The 16,044-nt window shown below is 48.8% G+C and overlaps 1 pseudogene; it reads left to right on the plus strand.

Moving 5' to 3' along the window:
- The first annotated feature begins 1,004 nt into the window (after nt 1–1,004).
- Nucleotides 1,005–16,001, plus strand: LOC112613619 (annotated as a pseudogene).
- The last annotated feature ends 43 nt before the right edge of the window (nt 16,002–16,044 follow it).

Below are 16,044 nucleotides of genomic sequence, written 5' to 3' on the forward strand. Positions count from 1 at the left end.
TTTGCTTTTTTTTTTTTTTCCTTGAGACAGACTCTTCCTCTGTCACCCAAGCCGGATTTCAGTGGCACAAGCTCAGCTCACTGCAACCTCCGCCTCCCAGGTTCAAGCAATTCTCGTGCCTAGGCCTCTTGAGTAGCTGGGAGTACAGGTGCCCGCCACCAAGCCCCACTAACTTTTGTATTTTTAGCAGAGACAGGGTTGAACCATGTTGGCCAGGCTGGTCTTGAACTGCCGACCTCAAGTGATCCACCCACCTCTGCCTCCCAAAGTGCTGGGGGAAGCTTGATTTTCTATCGTATTGTTACTGGACATTCCTATAAAATTTAAAATGAGGGAGGGAGAGAGACAGAGAGAGAGCGAACCAGGGAGGGAGAGAGACAGAGAGCAAACCATGAGTTTGGAATCTGGAATCTTGGGTCATGAGACAAATTCTAGATAAAACGACAAAATCCAGAATTTACTTGTTGTGTTTTCTGCTAATAAAGTGGGATTCTAAGATCATAAATAACTGCATAATCCTTCACTGTGAATTTAAATCATTTTCACTCCTTCTGGGTTAGTACTAGAAATTCAAGAAGGAAAATTAGACTGACTTTTTGTCACAATTACTCTGATAATGTTAATAGTATCTGTTAGATATTTTGCACATTACACATGAAGAAGAGTTTGAATCTCAGATAAAAACAACAAAAATACATCAAGAGTCTTTAATGTAACCCAGAATTCCATCATCTTGTGTTGGAAAGATTGGATCTGAGACGTGTTTTGAGCTGGTCATAGTGAATGAAGCAAGGTGGCAATTGTAGTCACAACAATTTCCAGGAAGCCATTTTCTGCTCTTGGCTAGAGGCCCGCTGGGCGTCATGCAAGGTACGAAGAGCCTGCGTACGTCACCCTCCCATGATGTGGTCAGCATGTCAACTGCACAGGCAGGGCGCCAGATAACATCCTGTGCACTGCTGAGCTGAGCTGGGGCACGGCCGCCTGTCTGCACCAGCAGCACCATGTCGCTCATGGTCATCAGTGTGGCGTGTGTTGGTGAGTCCTGGAAGGGAATTCATGGAGGGAGCACTGGGTGGAGATCTGGGCCCGGAGGTGGAGATATGGGCCTAGAGGTGAAGATACGGGTCTAGAGGTGGCGTTATGGGCCTGGAGTGGAGATCTGGGCCTAGAGGTGGAGATACAGGTCTAGAGATGNATGAAGATATGGGACTGGAGTGGAGATATGAGCCTGGAGTGGAGATATGGGCCAGTGGAGATATGGGTCTGGCATGGAGATCTGGGCCAGGAGTGGAGACCTGGGCCAGGAGTGGAGATATGGGTCTAGAGGTGGCATTACGGGCCTGGAGTGGAGATCTGGGCCTAGAGGTGGAGATATAGGTCTAGAGGTGGAGTTATGGGCCTGGAGTGGAGATCTGGGCCTGGAGTGGAGATATGGTCCTGGAGTGGAGATCTCGGCCTGGAGTGGAGATATGGGTCTAGAGGTGGAGATATGGGCCTAGAGGTGGAGATATGGGTCTAGAGGTGGTGTTATGGGCCTGGAGTGGAGATCTGGGCCTAGAGGTGGAGATACAGGTCTAGAGATGGAGTTATGGGCCTGGAGTGGAGATCTGGGCCTTGAGTGGAGATATGAGCCTGGAGTGGAGATATGGGTCTAGAGGTGGAGATATGGGTCTACAGATGGAGTTATGGGCCTGGAGTGGAGATCTGGGCCTGGAGTGGGGTTATGATCCTGGAGTGGAGATCTCGGCCTGGAGTGGATATACGGGCCTAGAGGTGGAGTGATGGGCCTGAAGTGGAGGTATGGGGCTAAAGTGGAGATATGAGCCTGGAGTGGAGATATGGGCCTGGAATGAAGATATGGGACTGGAGTGGAGATATGAGCCTGGAGTGGAGATACGGGCCAGTGGAGATACGGGCCAGTGGAGATATGGGTCTAGCATGGAGATCTGGGCCAGGAGGGGAGATATGGGTCTAGAGGTGGAGTTATGGGCCTGGAGTGGAGATATGGGCCTGGAGTGATGACGTGGGCCTGGAGTGGAGATAAGGGCCTGGGGTGGAGATATGGGCCTAGAGTGGAGATATGGGCCTGGAGTGGAGATTTGGGCCTGGAGTGGAGATATGGGCCAGTGGAGATATGGGTCTGGCATGGAGATCTGGGCCAGGAGTGGAGATCTGGGCCACTAGAGATATGGGTCTAGAGGTGGAGTTATGGGCCTGGAGTGGAGATATGGGCCTGGGGTGGAGATATGGGCCTGGGATGGAAATATGGGCCTAGAGTGGAGATCTGGGCCAGGAGGGGAGATATGGGTCTAGAGGTGGAGTTATGGGCCTGGAGTGGAGATATGGGCCTGGAGTGGAGATATGGGCCTGGAGTGGAGATCTGGACCTGGAGTGGAGATATGGGCCAGGAGTGGAGATCTGGGCCAGGAGGGGAGATATGGGCCAGGAGGGGAGATATGGGCCAGGAGGGGAGATATGGGTCTAGAGGTGGAGTTATGGGCCTGGAGTGGAGATATGGGCCTGGAGCGGAGATATGGGCCAGGAGCGGAGATATGGGCCAGGAGGGGAGATATGGGCCAGGAGGGGAGATATGGGTCTAGAGGTGGAGTTATGGGCCTGGAGTGGAGATATGGGCCTGGAGTGGAGATACGGGCCTGGGATGGAAATATGGGCCTAGAGTGGAGATATGGGCCTGGAGTGGAGATCTGGGCCTGGAGGCCGGGTCTCTGCACAGATGAGAGCCCTGTTCTTGGGGGCAGGTAGGCAGAGAGTGTGAGTTTACCTTCAGCCCAGGAAAAGCCTGGCTGCCAAGACTGACAGCCCAGTGGGGGCAGCAAGGGAGGCCTGGTTTGCCTGCAGATGGATCGTCCATCATGATCTTTCTTTCCAGGGTTCTTCTTGCTGCAGAGGGCCTGGCCACATGAGGGTGAGTCCTTCCCCAAACGTTAGGGTGTCCTCTCTCCATGTAAGAGGATTTTCCTGAAACAGGAGGGAAGTCCTGTCCAGGAGTCTCTCATCAATTAGGAAGAGGGGACGCTCGGATACTCAGCCCACAGTTCTGACCTCGCCCTCCCCAGTCTTTCTTTCCCTTGGCAGAGTCAAGTTCTGTGGGGACCAGGGTAAGACTGGGGTGCTCAAAGCTGGGGTGTGGAGGGGGGAAGTGCTAGGAACAGCAGGTCCTCTGAGGACATAGGTGTGACTCACACACTTGAGTGTTTCCATGACGGTCAGGGCTGCAGTGTGGCTGCTGTCATTCTACCAGAAGAGGTGGGGAAACCACAGCCATGGCCCTGACATTCCAAATCCGCTGATGGGGGCTCAGCTGTTTATTTTTGTTCAGGCATCGGCTGGTATTCCATTCACAAAGGACATGCCCTCCACCCCATGTCTACCTTGTGTTGTTTTATGTGAGTCATCTTGCAGTATTAAAATCTAGGAGTCGCTTACACAGCACTTGCTCAAAGTTCTCAGCTAACACTTTGTCGCAGGGAGACACCATGTCTTTGCGGAATGGGTCCTTCCTTTAGCCCTGGGCACCCAGGTGAGGTAGGAGCCATAGAAACATGGAAAGCGAGGAGAATCTTCTGAGCACACGGAGGGTGGGGCGGCTCCGCCTCTCTAAGGCGGCGCCTCCTTCTCCCCAAGGTGGTCAGGACAAGCCCTTGCTGTCGGCCTGGCCCAGCCCTGTGATGTCTCCAGGATGTGACTCTTTGGTGTCACTCTTATCTTGGGTTTAACAGATTCAGTCCGTACAAGGAAGACGGGGTGCCTGTCCCTGAGCCCTACAACAGAATATTCTGGAACAGCTTCCTCATGGGCACTTTGATCCCACACATGCAGGGACCTACAGATGTGGGGGTTCACACCCGCACTCCCCCAATGGGTGGTTGGCTCCCAGCAACCCCCTGGTGATCACGGTCACAGGTCAGAGGGCTCCTGTCTGGGCTTCTCCTTGTCCCACCTCCTGAATCCCAGAGCTTCTGCTGGGGGTGTCCGTCAGGATTTGGTCACCCAGGCCCTGACTTTATTTGGGGTAAAGGGGGATTGAATACATGGAAATGGGTGCTGTGGTGGGAAGAATAACTGTCCCCAATATGGCTACATTCTAATCCCTGGAGCCTATGACTCTTTATGCTATAGGGCAGGGGACTGAAGGGGAAGACGGAGCTCTGGTTGTTGATGAGTTAACCTTGAGATGGGGAGACGGCCTGGACTGTCCCGCTGGGCTCAGTGGAATCACAAGGGACCACACGAGAGGAGAAGGATGAGGGGAGTGGGGATTAGAGCAGCGTCGTGGGAGACTCCATCGGCTTTGAAGGTGCAGGAAGCCCATGGGCCACCAATGCAGGTGACCTATAGAGTCTGGAAAAGTCAAGGAACTGATTCTCCCAAGTCTCCGGAGGGAACGCAGCCCTGCAGATGCCTTGATTTTAGCCCAGGAAAAACAGGGTCCAATTTCTGTCTCCAGAAGTGGAAGGGGTCAGTGTGTTCTCTCCTGCTGCCTTGCTTCTGATAATTTTCTACAGCGGCAACAGGAAACCAACACTGGAATCCAGGTCATGGATAAGTTAAGAAACGGCCCAAGGATAGCCGGGCGTGGTCGCAGGCGCATGTAATCTTAGCGACTCGGGAGGCTGAGGCAGGAGAATCGCTTAAACCCAGGAAGCAGAGGTTACAGTAAGCTGAGACCACACCACTTCACTCCAGCCTGGGCGAAGGAGTGAGACTCTCTCTCCAAAATTAATTAATTAATTAAAGAAGCCAAACAAGGAAAAGGTTGGCAACCCCGAGATCAGCAAGGGCGGGACGCTGATGCCACCGCCAGGTTCGATCCACAAAGAGAGGGGCTGATAGTCCTCGAACCAGCACCAGGAACCACCCTATGGAAGCTGGCACCATGGAGAAGGCACAGGCATGGCAGGAGAGGCTCCCAATCCCCACCAGGAACAGGGAGTGTGGACACTGGTGCCTGCCTTACTGATCAGTTCATATGTCTGCCAAGGACTCCAATGTGTCTGAAAGAGATTGAACCAGCCTGCTAAGAGCCTGGACATGCAGCCTGTCCTGGTTCCTCTTCCACCCCCACGTAGACAGCCGGAAAGAGATGAGTGCGAAATAGATACAGCAGCCCAAGAGATGAGGCTGAGCCCAGTGGGAAGGGAATCAGGGGCTACTAGAGACAGAGAGACAGAGAAGAGGGTGGGAGACAGAAGGAAGGACCTGAAACAGGAGTTAAGGGCACAGAAAAGAACATGGAGACACAGAGAGGAAGGAGAGAGATAGACACCAGGGGAGGGAAGCCTCACTCATTCCGGATCCTGTGGATGAGATGAAAAAGAGAGATGCCTTCTAAACTCACAACCTCTCTTCCTAGGAGTCCACAGAAAACCTTCCCTCCTGGCCCTCCCAGGTCCCCTGGTGAAATCAGGAGAGACAGTCATCCTGCAGTGCTGGTCAGATATCAAGTTTGAGCACTTCCTTCTGCACCGAGTGGGGAAGCTTGAGGAGCCCTTGCGTCTCATCGGAGAGCTCCATGACGGGGGTTCCAAGGCCAATGTCTCCATCAGTCCAGTGACACCTGCCCTGGCAGGGACCTACCAATGCTACGGTTCTTTTACTCACTCCCCCTATGAATGGTCAGCTCCCAGTGACCCCTTGGACATCGTGATCACAGGTGAGAGTGCCAGGACATTCTTCTCAATGTCACTGGGACACAGAGTGAATGATCCTGGACTTGGAGGCCCAGGTGGTTGTAAGGAAAATGTGCATGGGATTCTTATGGAGAGAGACTCACTTGCTGAGGTCTATACCAACAGAGACAGAGAAACAGGAGACACAAGCACAGACCAGGTGTCGTAACAGAGGACAGACACAGGGGCCATACAGGGAGTTAGAAAAGACAGAAAGAGTTAAAGGGGACACCCAGACAGACAGACATGTCCCAGAGAGAGGTGTCCTTCCATGTTGACTTTGTTTAGAGACCTGGCACAGGTTAGAAGTTTCATTTCTGTTTTACCTCCACAAAGTGTTCTCTACCAGGAGAACCCAAAGACACCCACATTTCTGACCTGAGTTGGCCCCTGTGGCCTCAGGCCTTGTGGCACCTACAGATGCCGTGTTGATTCTGACACCTCTGCCTTGTGTGCAGGAGAGAGTCATCATTCCAGGATATCGTGGCCCCAGAACACCAACCCCTGTATGCTGTGTGAATTTGGGGTCCCCACACTGGATTCTGAGGCTCATATTCCAAATAACCCCACATATGATAGGATTGCTGAGAGACATAGAGAGAAATCAGGGGCATCAAAAAGCAAAGGTATAAACACACAGAGAATGAACCAGAAGAAGGGGATTGAGAGACTCACAGACACATAAAGAGAAAAGAGGGCAGAGAAGTGGAGAGAATGATGGAAGGGAGCAGAGAAAAGCTCCAAAATTAGAGTCCTGAGGGAGAGGCACAAGGACAGAGAAAGGAAGATGTGTGGATGAATTACAGAGATTCTAGAGAGACCAAGAGGCAGAGAAAAACAGGTGATAGATGGATAGATAGATATAGAGAGATGATAAATAGTTAGGTGATAGATAATAGATAGGTTATAGATACATAGATGATTGCTTGTTTCATTGATTAACAGATGATACATAGAGATGATGATGATGAAGATAGATAAACAGATGATACAGAGAGAGAGAGAGAGGCAGACAGAGAGAGAAATCAGAGAGAGATACATAGTTACAGATAATAGATGATTGATGGATAGACAATTGATAGAGAGACAAATAGATGATACATAGATATAGATGACAGATAATTTATAGATAGACACTGAATAGATAAATAGATCAATAGATAACATACAGAAATATGCAGAAAGTTATGAACAGGACACAAAGTGAGAAACTTAGAATTAATAAAAAGTAACATCAAGTCAACAAATCCAAGGAGGGTCAGAGAGAAGAAAACAATACAAAAAGGGAAAACACACCTCGGGCTGGGGAAGTGAGGTCAGAGACCTAGAGAGACAGAGAAGGTGGAAGGAGGAAACAGACATGAAGAGAGACGGGGTGGAGGGTGACAGAGAGCATTAGGTCATAGAGCAGGGGAGTGAGTTCTCAGCTCAGATGTGAGGGGAGCTGTGACAAGGAAGAACCTCCCTGAGGAAACTGCCTCTTCTCCTTCCAGGTAAATATGAGAAACCTTCTCTGTGAGCCCAGCCGGGCCCCACAGTTCACGCAGGAGAGAACGTGACCTTGTCCTGCAGCTCCCAGAGCTCGTTTGACATGTACCATCTATCCAGGGAGGGGGAGGCCCGTGAACTTAGGCTCCCTGCAGTGCCCAGTGTCCATGGAATGTTCCAGGCCGACTTCCCTCTGGGACCCATGGAGGGACCTACAGATGCTTTGACTCTTTCCGTGCCCCATCCTTCGAGTGGTCAGACCTGAGTGACCCACTGCCCGTTTCTGTCACAGCTGAGGAAAGCCTATGCCTGTCCCATGTCTTATGACCCTAGAGCCATAGCTGGGGAGCTTCCTGCTGGTGATGGAGAGAAGCATGGACAGATGCAGAGAGAAGACGAAGCCTGGGTGTGAGGGGGGAATGAGGGCACAGCATGGCAGAGAGGGCACCTCCAAACCCTCCTGCATGGCCTGCGTGGTGGTCCGCGGTCAGGGCTCCAGGCACCCAGGCAGATGAAGAAACTGGTCAGGACAGACCCAGAGGAGGGGAGACTGGGCTCAGTTTGGGGAGATCAGAGGTTCCCTCAGCCCCTCAACCTTACCCATTTCCCAGAAGCCCACCCTGGCCTCTCACCCACAGAGAGATGTCATCACTAGCAACCCCTAGGACTGTTTCCTCTTGGTTTGAAAAATTATTTATTGAGGTTTAATACACCTATATAGTTTACCACTTTTAACATTTTTTTTTGAGGCGGAGTCTAGCTCTGTCCCCTATGCTGGAGTATAGTGGCGCAATCTCGGCTCACTGCAACCTCCGCCTCCTGGGTTCAAGCAATTCTCCTGCCTCAGCCACCCGAGCAGCCGGTACTACAGGTGTGCACCACCAGGCCAGGCTAATTTTTGTATTTTTAGTAGAGACAGGGTTTCACCATATTGGTCGGGTTGGTCTCGAACTCCTGACCACGTGATCTGCCCGCCTCGGCTTCCCAAAGTGCTGGGATTACAGGTGTAAGCCATCACGCCCAGCCACCTTTACCATTTTTAAGTGTAAAGTCTATTGGTCATAAATACATTTATATATTTGTGTGTGTGTATACATATATGTGTATATATATATATGTGTGTGCATATGTGTGTATATATATGTGTGTGTGTATATATATATATTTTTAACCCTCCTCCCTTTTTCTTCCTGGCCTCTGGTAGCCACCATTCTACTCTCTACCTTCATGAGATCCACCTTTTAGCTCCCGCCTATGGGTGAGAAATGGGAATCTTTGTAATGAGCTCCAGTTCCATCCATGTGGCTGCAAATGTCAGGGTGTTATTGTCTCTATGGATGAGTAGTCTCCACTGTGTGTATGTACTACATCCTCTCTATCCATTCACCCACTGATGGGCAGGTAGGTTGTCTCCACGTCTTGGCTACTGTGAACAGTGCTGGACCAATCATACGAGCGCAGATATTACTTCAATATACTGATTTCCTTTCCTTTGGATATAAACCCAGTAGTGAAATTGCTAGATACTATGAAAGTTCTCTTTTTAGTTTTTCATTTGTTGTTTTTGTTTTGGTTTTTGAGACAGTTTCCCTCTGTGCCCAGGCTGGAGTTCAAGTGATGTGATCTTGCCTCATTGCAACCTCCACCTCCTGGGTTCAAATGATTTTCCTGCCTCAGCCTCCCTAGTAGCTGGGATTACAGGTGCATGCCACCATGCCTGGCTACTTTTTGTACTTTTTAGTACAGATGGGGTTTCCCCATGTTGGCCAGGCTGCTCTCAAACTCATGCCTCAAGTGAGGTGCCCACCTCAGTCTCCCAAAGTGCTGGGATTACAGGTGGGAGCCACTGCGCCCAATCTATTTTTAGTTATTTAAAGGAGTTCCATACTTTTCTCCATAATGGCTGTACTAATTTACACTCCTACCAACAGGGTACCAGGGTTCTCCTTTCTCTACCACCTTGCCAGCATTTGTTTTGCCTGTCTTGCAGCTAAAAGCCATTTTATTTTATTTCATTTTATTTTATTTTATTTATTTTGAGATGGAGTTGTGCTCTTGTCACCCAGGCTGGAGTGCGGTGGCGCCATCTCGGCTCACCGCAACCTCCACCTCCCGGGTTCAAGTGATTCTCCTGCCTCAGCCTCCCAAATAGCTGGAATTACAGGAATGTGCCACCACGCCCAGCTTATTTTTGCATTTTTAGTAGAAACAGTGTTTCTCCACGTGGGTCAGGCGGGTCTCAAACTCCCAACCTCAGGTGATTCACCCACCTCAGGCTCTCAAAGTGCTAGGATGATAGACGTGAGCCACCACCCCCAGCCTAAAAGCCATTTTAATGGCGTGAGATGACAACTCACTTTGATTTTAATTTGCATTTTTCTAATGATAAGTGATACTGAGCACTTTTTCATATGCGGGGAAATTTCAGGTCTTCTGCTCCTTTTTAATTAAATCATTTGTTTTATTGAGTTGTTTAAGCTTCTTATATTTCTAGTTATTAATCCTGTCTCAGATGCATAGTTTGCACATATTTGCTCCCAATCTGTGGGTTGTCTTTTCACTTTGTTGGTTAATGTTTAGTGGTGCAGAAGCTGCTTAGTTTGATGTAATCCCAATGGTCTATTTTTTGCTTTGATTACTTGTGTTTTTAAGGTTTTAAACAAAATGTCTTTCCTCGGACAAATGTCCTGGAGCATTTCCCCAAGACTTTCTTCTACGTGTTTCATAGGTTCAGCCTTAAACTCGCATCTTTAATCCATTTTCATTTGATTTTTGTGTATGGTGAGAGGTAGAGGTGCAGTTTCATTCCTCTGCATGTAGATATCCGGTTTTCCCTGCACGGTTTACTAAAAAGTCTGTCCTTTCCTGATTGTAAGTTCTTGGCACCTTTGTCAAAGTCCATCGGATGGGCTGGGCATGGTGGTTCACACCTGCAATTCCAGCACTTTGGGAGGCCAAGGCAGGTGGATCACCTGAGGCCAGGAGTTCAAGATCAGCCTGGCCAACATGGTGAAACATCGTCTGTACTAAGAATACAAAAATTAGCTGAGCATGGTGGTCAGCGCCTGTAATACCACTACTCAGGAGTTTGAGGCAAAAGAATTGATTGAACCTAGGAGGCTGAGGTTGCAGTGAACTGAGATTGCACCTCTGCATTCCAGCCTGGGTGACAGAGCGAGATTCCATCCCAAAAGAAAAAAAAAAAAAAAAAAACCATTGGATGTAAATGCATGGATTATATCTGTGTTCTTCATTCTGCTCCATTGTTCTATGTGCCTTTCTTTATGCCAATGCCATGCTGTTTTGCTTACTACAGCTCTGTAACATATTTTTAGATCAGGTAGAGTGACGCTCCTGTTTTCTTTTTATACCTTGAACTCTCAAGACAGTGGGCATCACATACAAACATTATGGAGAAAAGGGTCCCAGGATTCCCAGGGCCCAATATTAAATAACAGAGTGTTGGCCATGAACCAACCTCAAATATTTCCATTGAGTAGAGGACAGGCAGCCTCATTTCCTCACCTCTCTCCTTTCTTGTGTTCTAGGGAACCCTTCAAATGGTTGGCCTTCACCCACTGAACCAAGTTCCAAAACTGGTGAGTACAGAACCCTCTTATATCTGCTTTTGGAAACCTGGGGAGATGGAAGCCTTGGATTCAGGCGTTGACTCAGCATCTCGCAGCTCTGACATTGTGCGCCTGTCTTCCACCATCTCTGAACTCCAGATACTCCAACAGTGAAAGGGATCTGGGCCCAACACAGGGCTCAGTGAAATCTCTTAATCTCTAATTTTATGGAGATGAGACCTCCTACAAGCTAGAAGAATGACTGCCAATCTGGCATCCTTCTCAGGAAAAATGCAGTGCTTGTTCTCCCTGCATTCCTAACTGGAGGATAAATTCCTGGGGGCTTGACAGAGGGAAGGGAAGGGAACATCTGATGAGGGCGAGGGGTTTTAGAGAAGTTCCACTTGCCAAGGAATGAACTCCTGTTGGTCATGAAGCAACCCTGGCTGACTCAGCAGAGAAAAAGCCTTGAATAACAGAGAACAGAGCTCATGCACGCACACTTCAACTCACTGACTCATTCAGCCATGGCCCCATGCTCAGGCTGTGCAGTTGGAATCCTTTCCTACTGTTGCCATAACAAATTTCCACAAGATTCGTGGGTGAAAACAAAACGGTTTTTTAATTATCTTACAGTGCTGTAGCTCAAAGGATGAAATGCATCTTACTCGGCTAAAATCAGGTGACAGCAAGCCTGCCTTCCTTCTGAAGGTTCCAGGCAAGAATTTGCTTCTCACTTGTCCCAGCTTCTAAAGGCTCCCACATTCCTTGGCTCCTGGTGCCCTTCCTCCTTCCTCAAAACCCACAAAGACTGGTCACATCTCACATGGCATTACTCAGACCCTTCTTCCTTACCACACTTCTTTCTCTGAATGCTGCTCTCCCTTCTTCTTCATTTTTGGAAAACTCAGGGATTCTATTGGGTTTACCAAGATGAAAATCCATCATAATGTCCCTGAAATCATCCAGGATACCCTTGTCTTAAGTTCAGCTGATTAGCAACCGTAATTCTGTCTGCAATCGTCATTCCTCCTTTCCGTGTAAAATAACGTATTCACAAGCTATGGAGGCTAGGACAGGGACATTTTGGAGTGGGACAGCATTCTCCTGCCTTCCATAAACAGGAAACAAGATGCATTTGGCCTCTGCTCTTGGGACACTGCTTGGCAGATGGTTAAATGAGAGGGCAGAATGCACAAGTGGACCAATAAATGAATGATCCATTGGGAAGCATCTGTGCAAGAAATCTATATGCTTGTTCATTTCTTTGTCGAGACGGAGTCTCCCTCTGTCTTCCAGGCTACAGTGCAGTGGCACCATCTCTGCTCACTGCAACCTGTGCCTCCTGGATTCAAGTGATTCTCCTGCCTCAGTCTCTCGAGTAGCTGGGATTACAGGCAACCACGACCACGCCCGGCTAATTCTAATTCTGTTTGTATATCTTTTGTAGAGAGGATGTTTCACCGTGTTGGGCAAGCTTGTCTGAAACTCCCAGCCTCAAGTGATCTGACCGTGTCAGCCTCCCAAAGTACTGGGATTACAGGTGTGAGCCACTGTGCCCAGCCGGAATTTAAAATAAATAATAGATAATGCTGAGTGTATAATTTTGGGTGACAGAGAAGGTCTCAATAATCAGATACTTGTGACATTAATGAAAAAAAAAGGATTGAATCCCTGGAAGACTGGGGGAAGGATTTTCCACACACAGCAGTCAGCTGTGAAGGCACAAAGGTGAAAACAATCTTATGTGGAAGGAAGAGGGTCTGCCTGAAACGCTGGGAATGAGATGGGAGAATTACAAGACCACTGGAGAGAGACAAGAGCACACTGAGCACACAGGAAACTAAGGAGGACAAGGAGTGTGTGTTTTATACTCACAGCCCTTGGATTCACCTCGGGCTAACTAGGAATCCCTACATGATTAATAGTGACTGACATGAACATAAGGGAGGCCCAGGTGTGTAACTGGAATCTAGGAGACCGTGGAAAAGGCAATTCCCGCCCCACTGGTGAAATGTGTTGTGTATTTAGACACTAAATGAATGAAGGACATGGATATAAGATACGTTTGTGAGGTAGAATCATTTGCAGGGAGGACTTGCTGGGTTTGATTTTCCTAGTTGTTTAATCCTTGCTTATTAAATTCTTTCTGAGATTTATTCCTCCCACACATAAATCAATACCTGGCAGAGGAGTGACAGATAGATGAGGGGTGGTGGAAATGAAGGGACCTAATTACAACATAATATACAAGGCTGTGAACGGTTGCTCATGCCTCTAACCCAGCACTGCAGGAGGCCAAGGCAGGTGGATTCCATGAAGTCAGGAGTTCAAGACCAGCCTGGCCAACATGGTGAAACCCTATCTCTAATAAAAATACAAATATTAGCTGAGCATGGTGGTGCATGCCTGTAATCCCAGCTCCTACTCTGGAGGAGGAAGCAGGAGAATGACTTCAACCCAGGAGGTGGAGGTTGCAGTGAGTCGAGATCACATCACTGCACTCCAACCTGGGTGACTCAAGGAGACTCCGTCTCAAAGAATAAAAATAAGACATGCATAAATATAATGTAACACACATGAATGACAATGGCACCTGGATTACCATCATCATTTTTCTATTTCTCTATAATTACTTCTTTGATCCTTTATCTTATCTATTAGGCAATCAGCCTAAAACCTCTTCCCCATTTGCTTTCTGTGAGCGTGAGATCACATAGAAAATATGAAAGCTCCCTGAACCCACCAGCACAGGTCCTGGAATAGAGGAAGTGCTCTGCTCATCGCAAAATGCTGGCCCCCTCACCCAAATCCCCCACCTCACCCCTACTTCCAATCACCTGTGGAGATTCAGATAGACCATGGGGAGGTAAACACTAATACTACTTGCAGTGAGTTCAGATCGTGGAATCAGAGATCAGCATCAGCACTAGCTCCTGGTCCCCTTTCCTACTAATCCACGGAAGGACAGGTTGTATTGAAGCAATAGATGGTGGAGGGCATTGTCCTTCCCCTGGCCTCTCGTGTAGAACAGCAACCTAAAATATGACTCCCAAGATCACAAAAGTAGCACGTTTCCAACGGGCTTCAACGCTATTTCCTGGCTGTTTGACGTAAGAGAATTCTGCTTCGTGTTTTTGATCTTGATTTCACTTTTCTTTTTTTCTTGGAGAATGTAAGTTGTTTGAGTCAAGAGTGCTGTACATGTAGAAATCCTAAAGCACATTCACTGTGTATCAATCCCAGTTCAGTCTTCCCAGAGAAGACTCTTAACACCTCCTGTACTGCACCTGGGGCTATGCCAATTCCTATCACTCACCGTCACTCCAGGGAGACAGAACACACAGAGAATATGTGACATGAGCAGGTTCATTACTAACACAAAAGCAGCAAGTGACAACTGAAGTGTATATTTCAATGTGAGCCAGTCCCCCAAGGCTCAGAAAAGCTGCTCAGGACATATAGAATCACCCCATATGCAGTGTATCTGGGGGAACCCGAAAATCAGCCCAGCCTGGGTTTTGTACCCTGGAGCCACAGGAAGCACTGAGCTAAAGCACTGCATGACGTCCTCCTCTGGGAAGAACAGGAAGACAGCCCAGCTGTTCTGGGACGTTTCTCCTGATCTCACGATGCTAATGTCTTAGTCCATTTGTGTTGCTATAAAAGAACACTTGAGCCTGGGTAACTTCTAAAGATAAGTGATTTATTTGCCTCACAGTTCTGCAGGCTGTACTAGAAGCATGGAACCAGCATCTATTTCTTGTAATGACCTCAGTCTGCTCCCACTCTGGCAGAAGGGAAGGAGGGTCTGTGTGTGCAGAGACCACAGAGATCACACGGCAGGAGAGGGAGCAAGGGGAAGGGGCGCAATGGAGTTTCCAAGCTCTGTTTAACAACCAGTTCTCCAGGAACTAATAGAGGGAGAACTTGCTAACCCCATCGTATGGGACGGCATTGATCTATTCATGATGGATCCACCTCCATGACCCAAATACGTCCCAATAGCCCCAACCTCCCACATGGGGGTTAAATTTCAATGTGCTGTTTGAAGGGGTCAAACATCTAAACTAAAGCAGTTGTATCTTCAGCACATTCTATGGTTACTATGAGAGCTATAACTGAGAAAGCAGGAGAAAGCTGAGTCTCCCACCATGTGGGTGCACGTCCTAAAGAGACGTTGTATATGGTTACCTGACCATCAAGAAATGCGAGACAATCCATAGAGAGGAACTGCTGTGATTAGCTTCTTGTTGGTGCCTCGTCTTCCTCCAGGTATCCCCAGACACCTGCATGTTCTGATTGGGACCTCAGTGGTCATGATCCTCTTCACCATCCTCTTCTTCTTTCTCCTGCATCGCTGGTGCTCCAATGAAAAGGGTAAGTCTCACGAAGCAGAGGCCACAGACCTCAGGGCCCTGTGGGGAAGCGGGATGGGAGCACGCAGGTGTGTGTTCCTCACCGGCAGGATGGTCCCCGGCCCAAGACAGGAGCCACAGAGGCAGGGCTTTCTAGAGAGAGCACCAGACACCCTGTTCCTGCCTTTAGCTCATAGACCATTGCTTGATTCTGAACTGTATCCTCATGTCGCTGCAGCCACTGACATCCAGGAGAAGGTTCCATGACAGGCAGAAAGTGGGAGACAGAATCAATGGGATGCCAATTGAGAGCTATTCATGGGATGGGTCCTTGAACTCAGAGAGATAGAATGTCTGAGTCTGACTGTTGGCAGCTGAGGGACCTCAGGCACCTACGGCCTCCCCTGTGTGTTGGGCTCTGCTCATGAAATGATGACCCAGACGTGCCCTCCCAGCTGTTTTGATGACTTCCGTCTCCTACAGATGCTGCTGTAATGGACCCAGAGCCTGGAGTGGAAAGAACAGTGAACAGGGAGGTAGGTCCTCCTCGGTCCAGCCTCATGGATATAGTCTTATTCCCTACTAGTCCTGAAGAATGTGAGCCCCTCCCTCACTCAACATTTCCCTCTCTCCAGGACTCTGATGAACAAGACCCTCAGGAGGTGACATACGCACAGTTGGATCACTGCGTTTCCACACAGGAAAAAATCACTCGCCCTTCTCAGAGGTCCAAGAGACCCCCAACAGATACCAGTGTATACATAGAGCTTCCAGATGCTGAGCCCAGATCGAAAGTTGACCACAGTCAGGCCTTGAGGGGGTCCTCCAGGGAGACAACAGCCCTGTCTCAAACCCAGCTTGCCAGCTCCAATGTACCAGCAGCAGGAATCTGAAGGCGCGACTCTACATCTTAGGGCGTCGCTCTTCCTCACACCA

This window comes from Theropithecus gelada, chromosome 19 (genome assembly GCF_003255815.1).
Source record: "Theropithecus gelada isolate Dixy chromosome 19, Tgel_1.0, whole genome shotgun sequence".
NCBI classification, from domain to species: domain Eukaryota; kingdom Metazoa; phylum Chordata; class Mammalia; order Primates; family Cercopithecidae; genus Theropithecus; species Theropithecus gelada.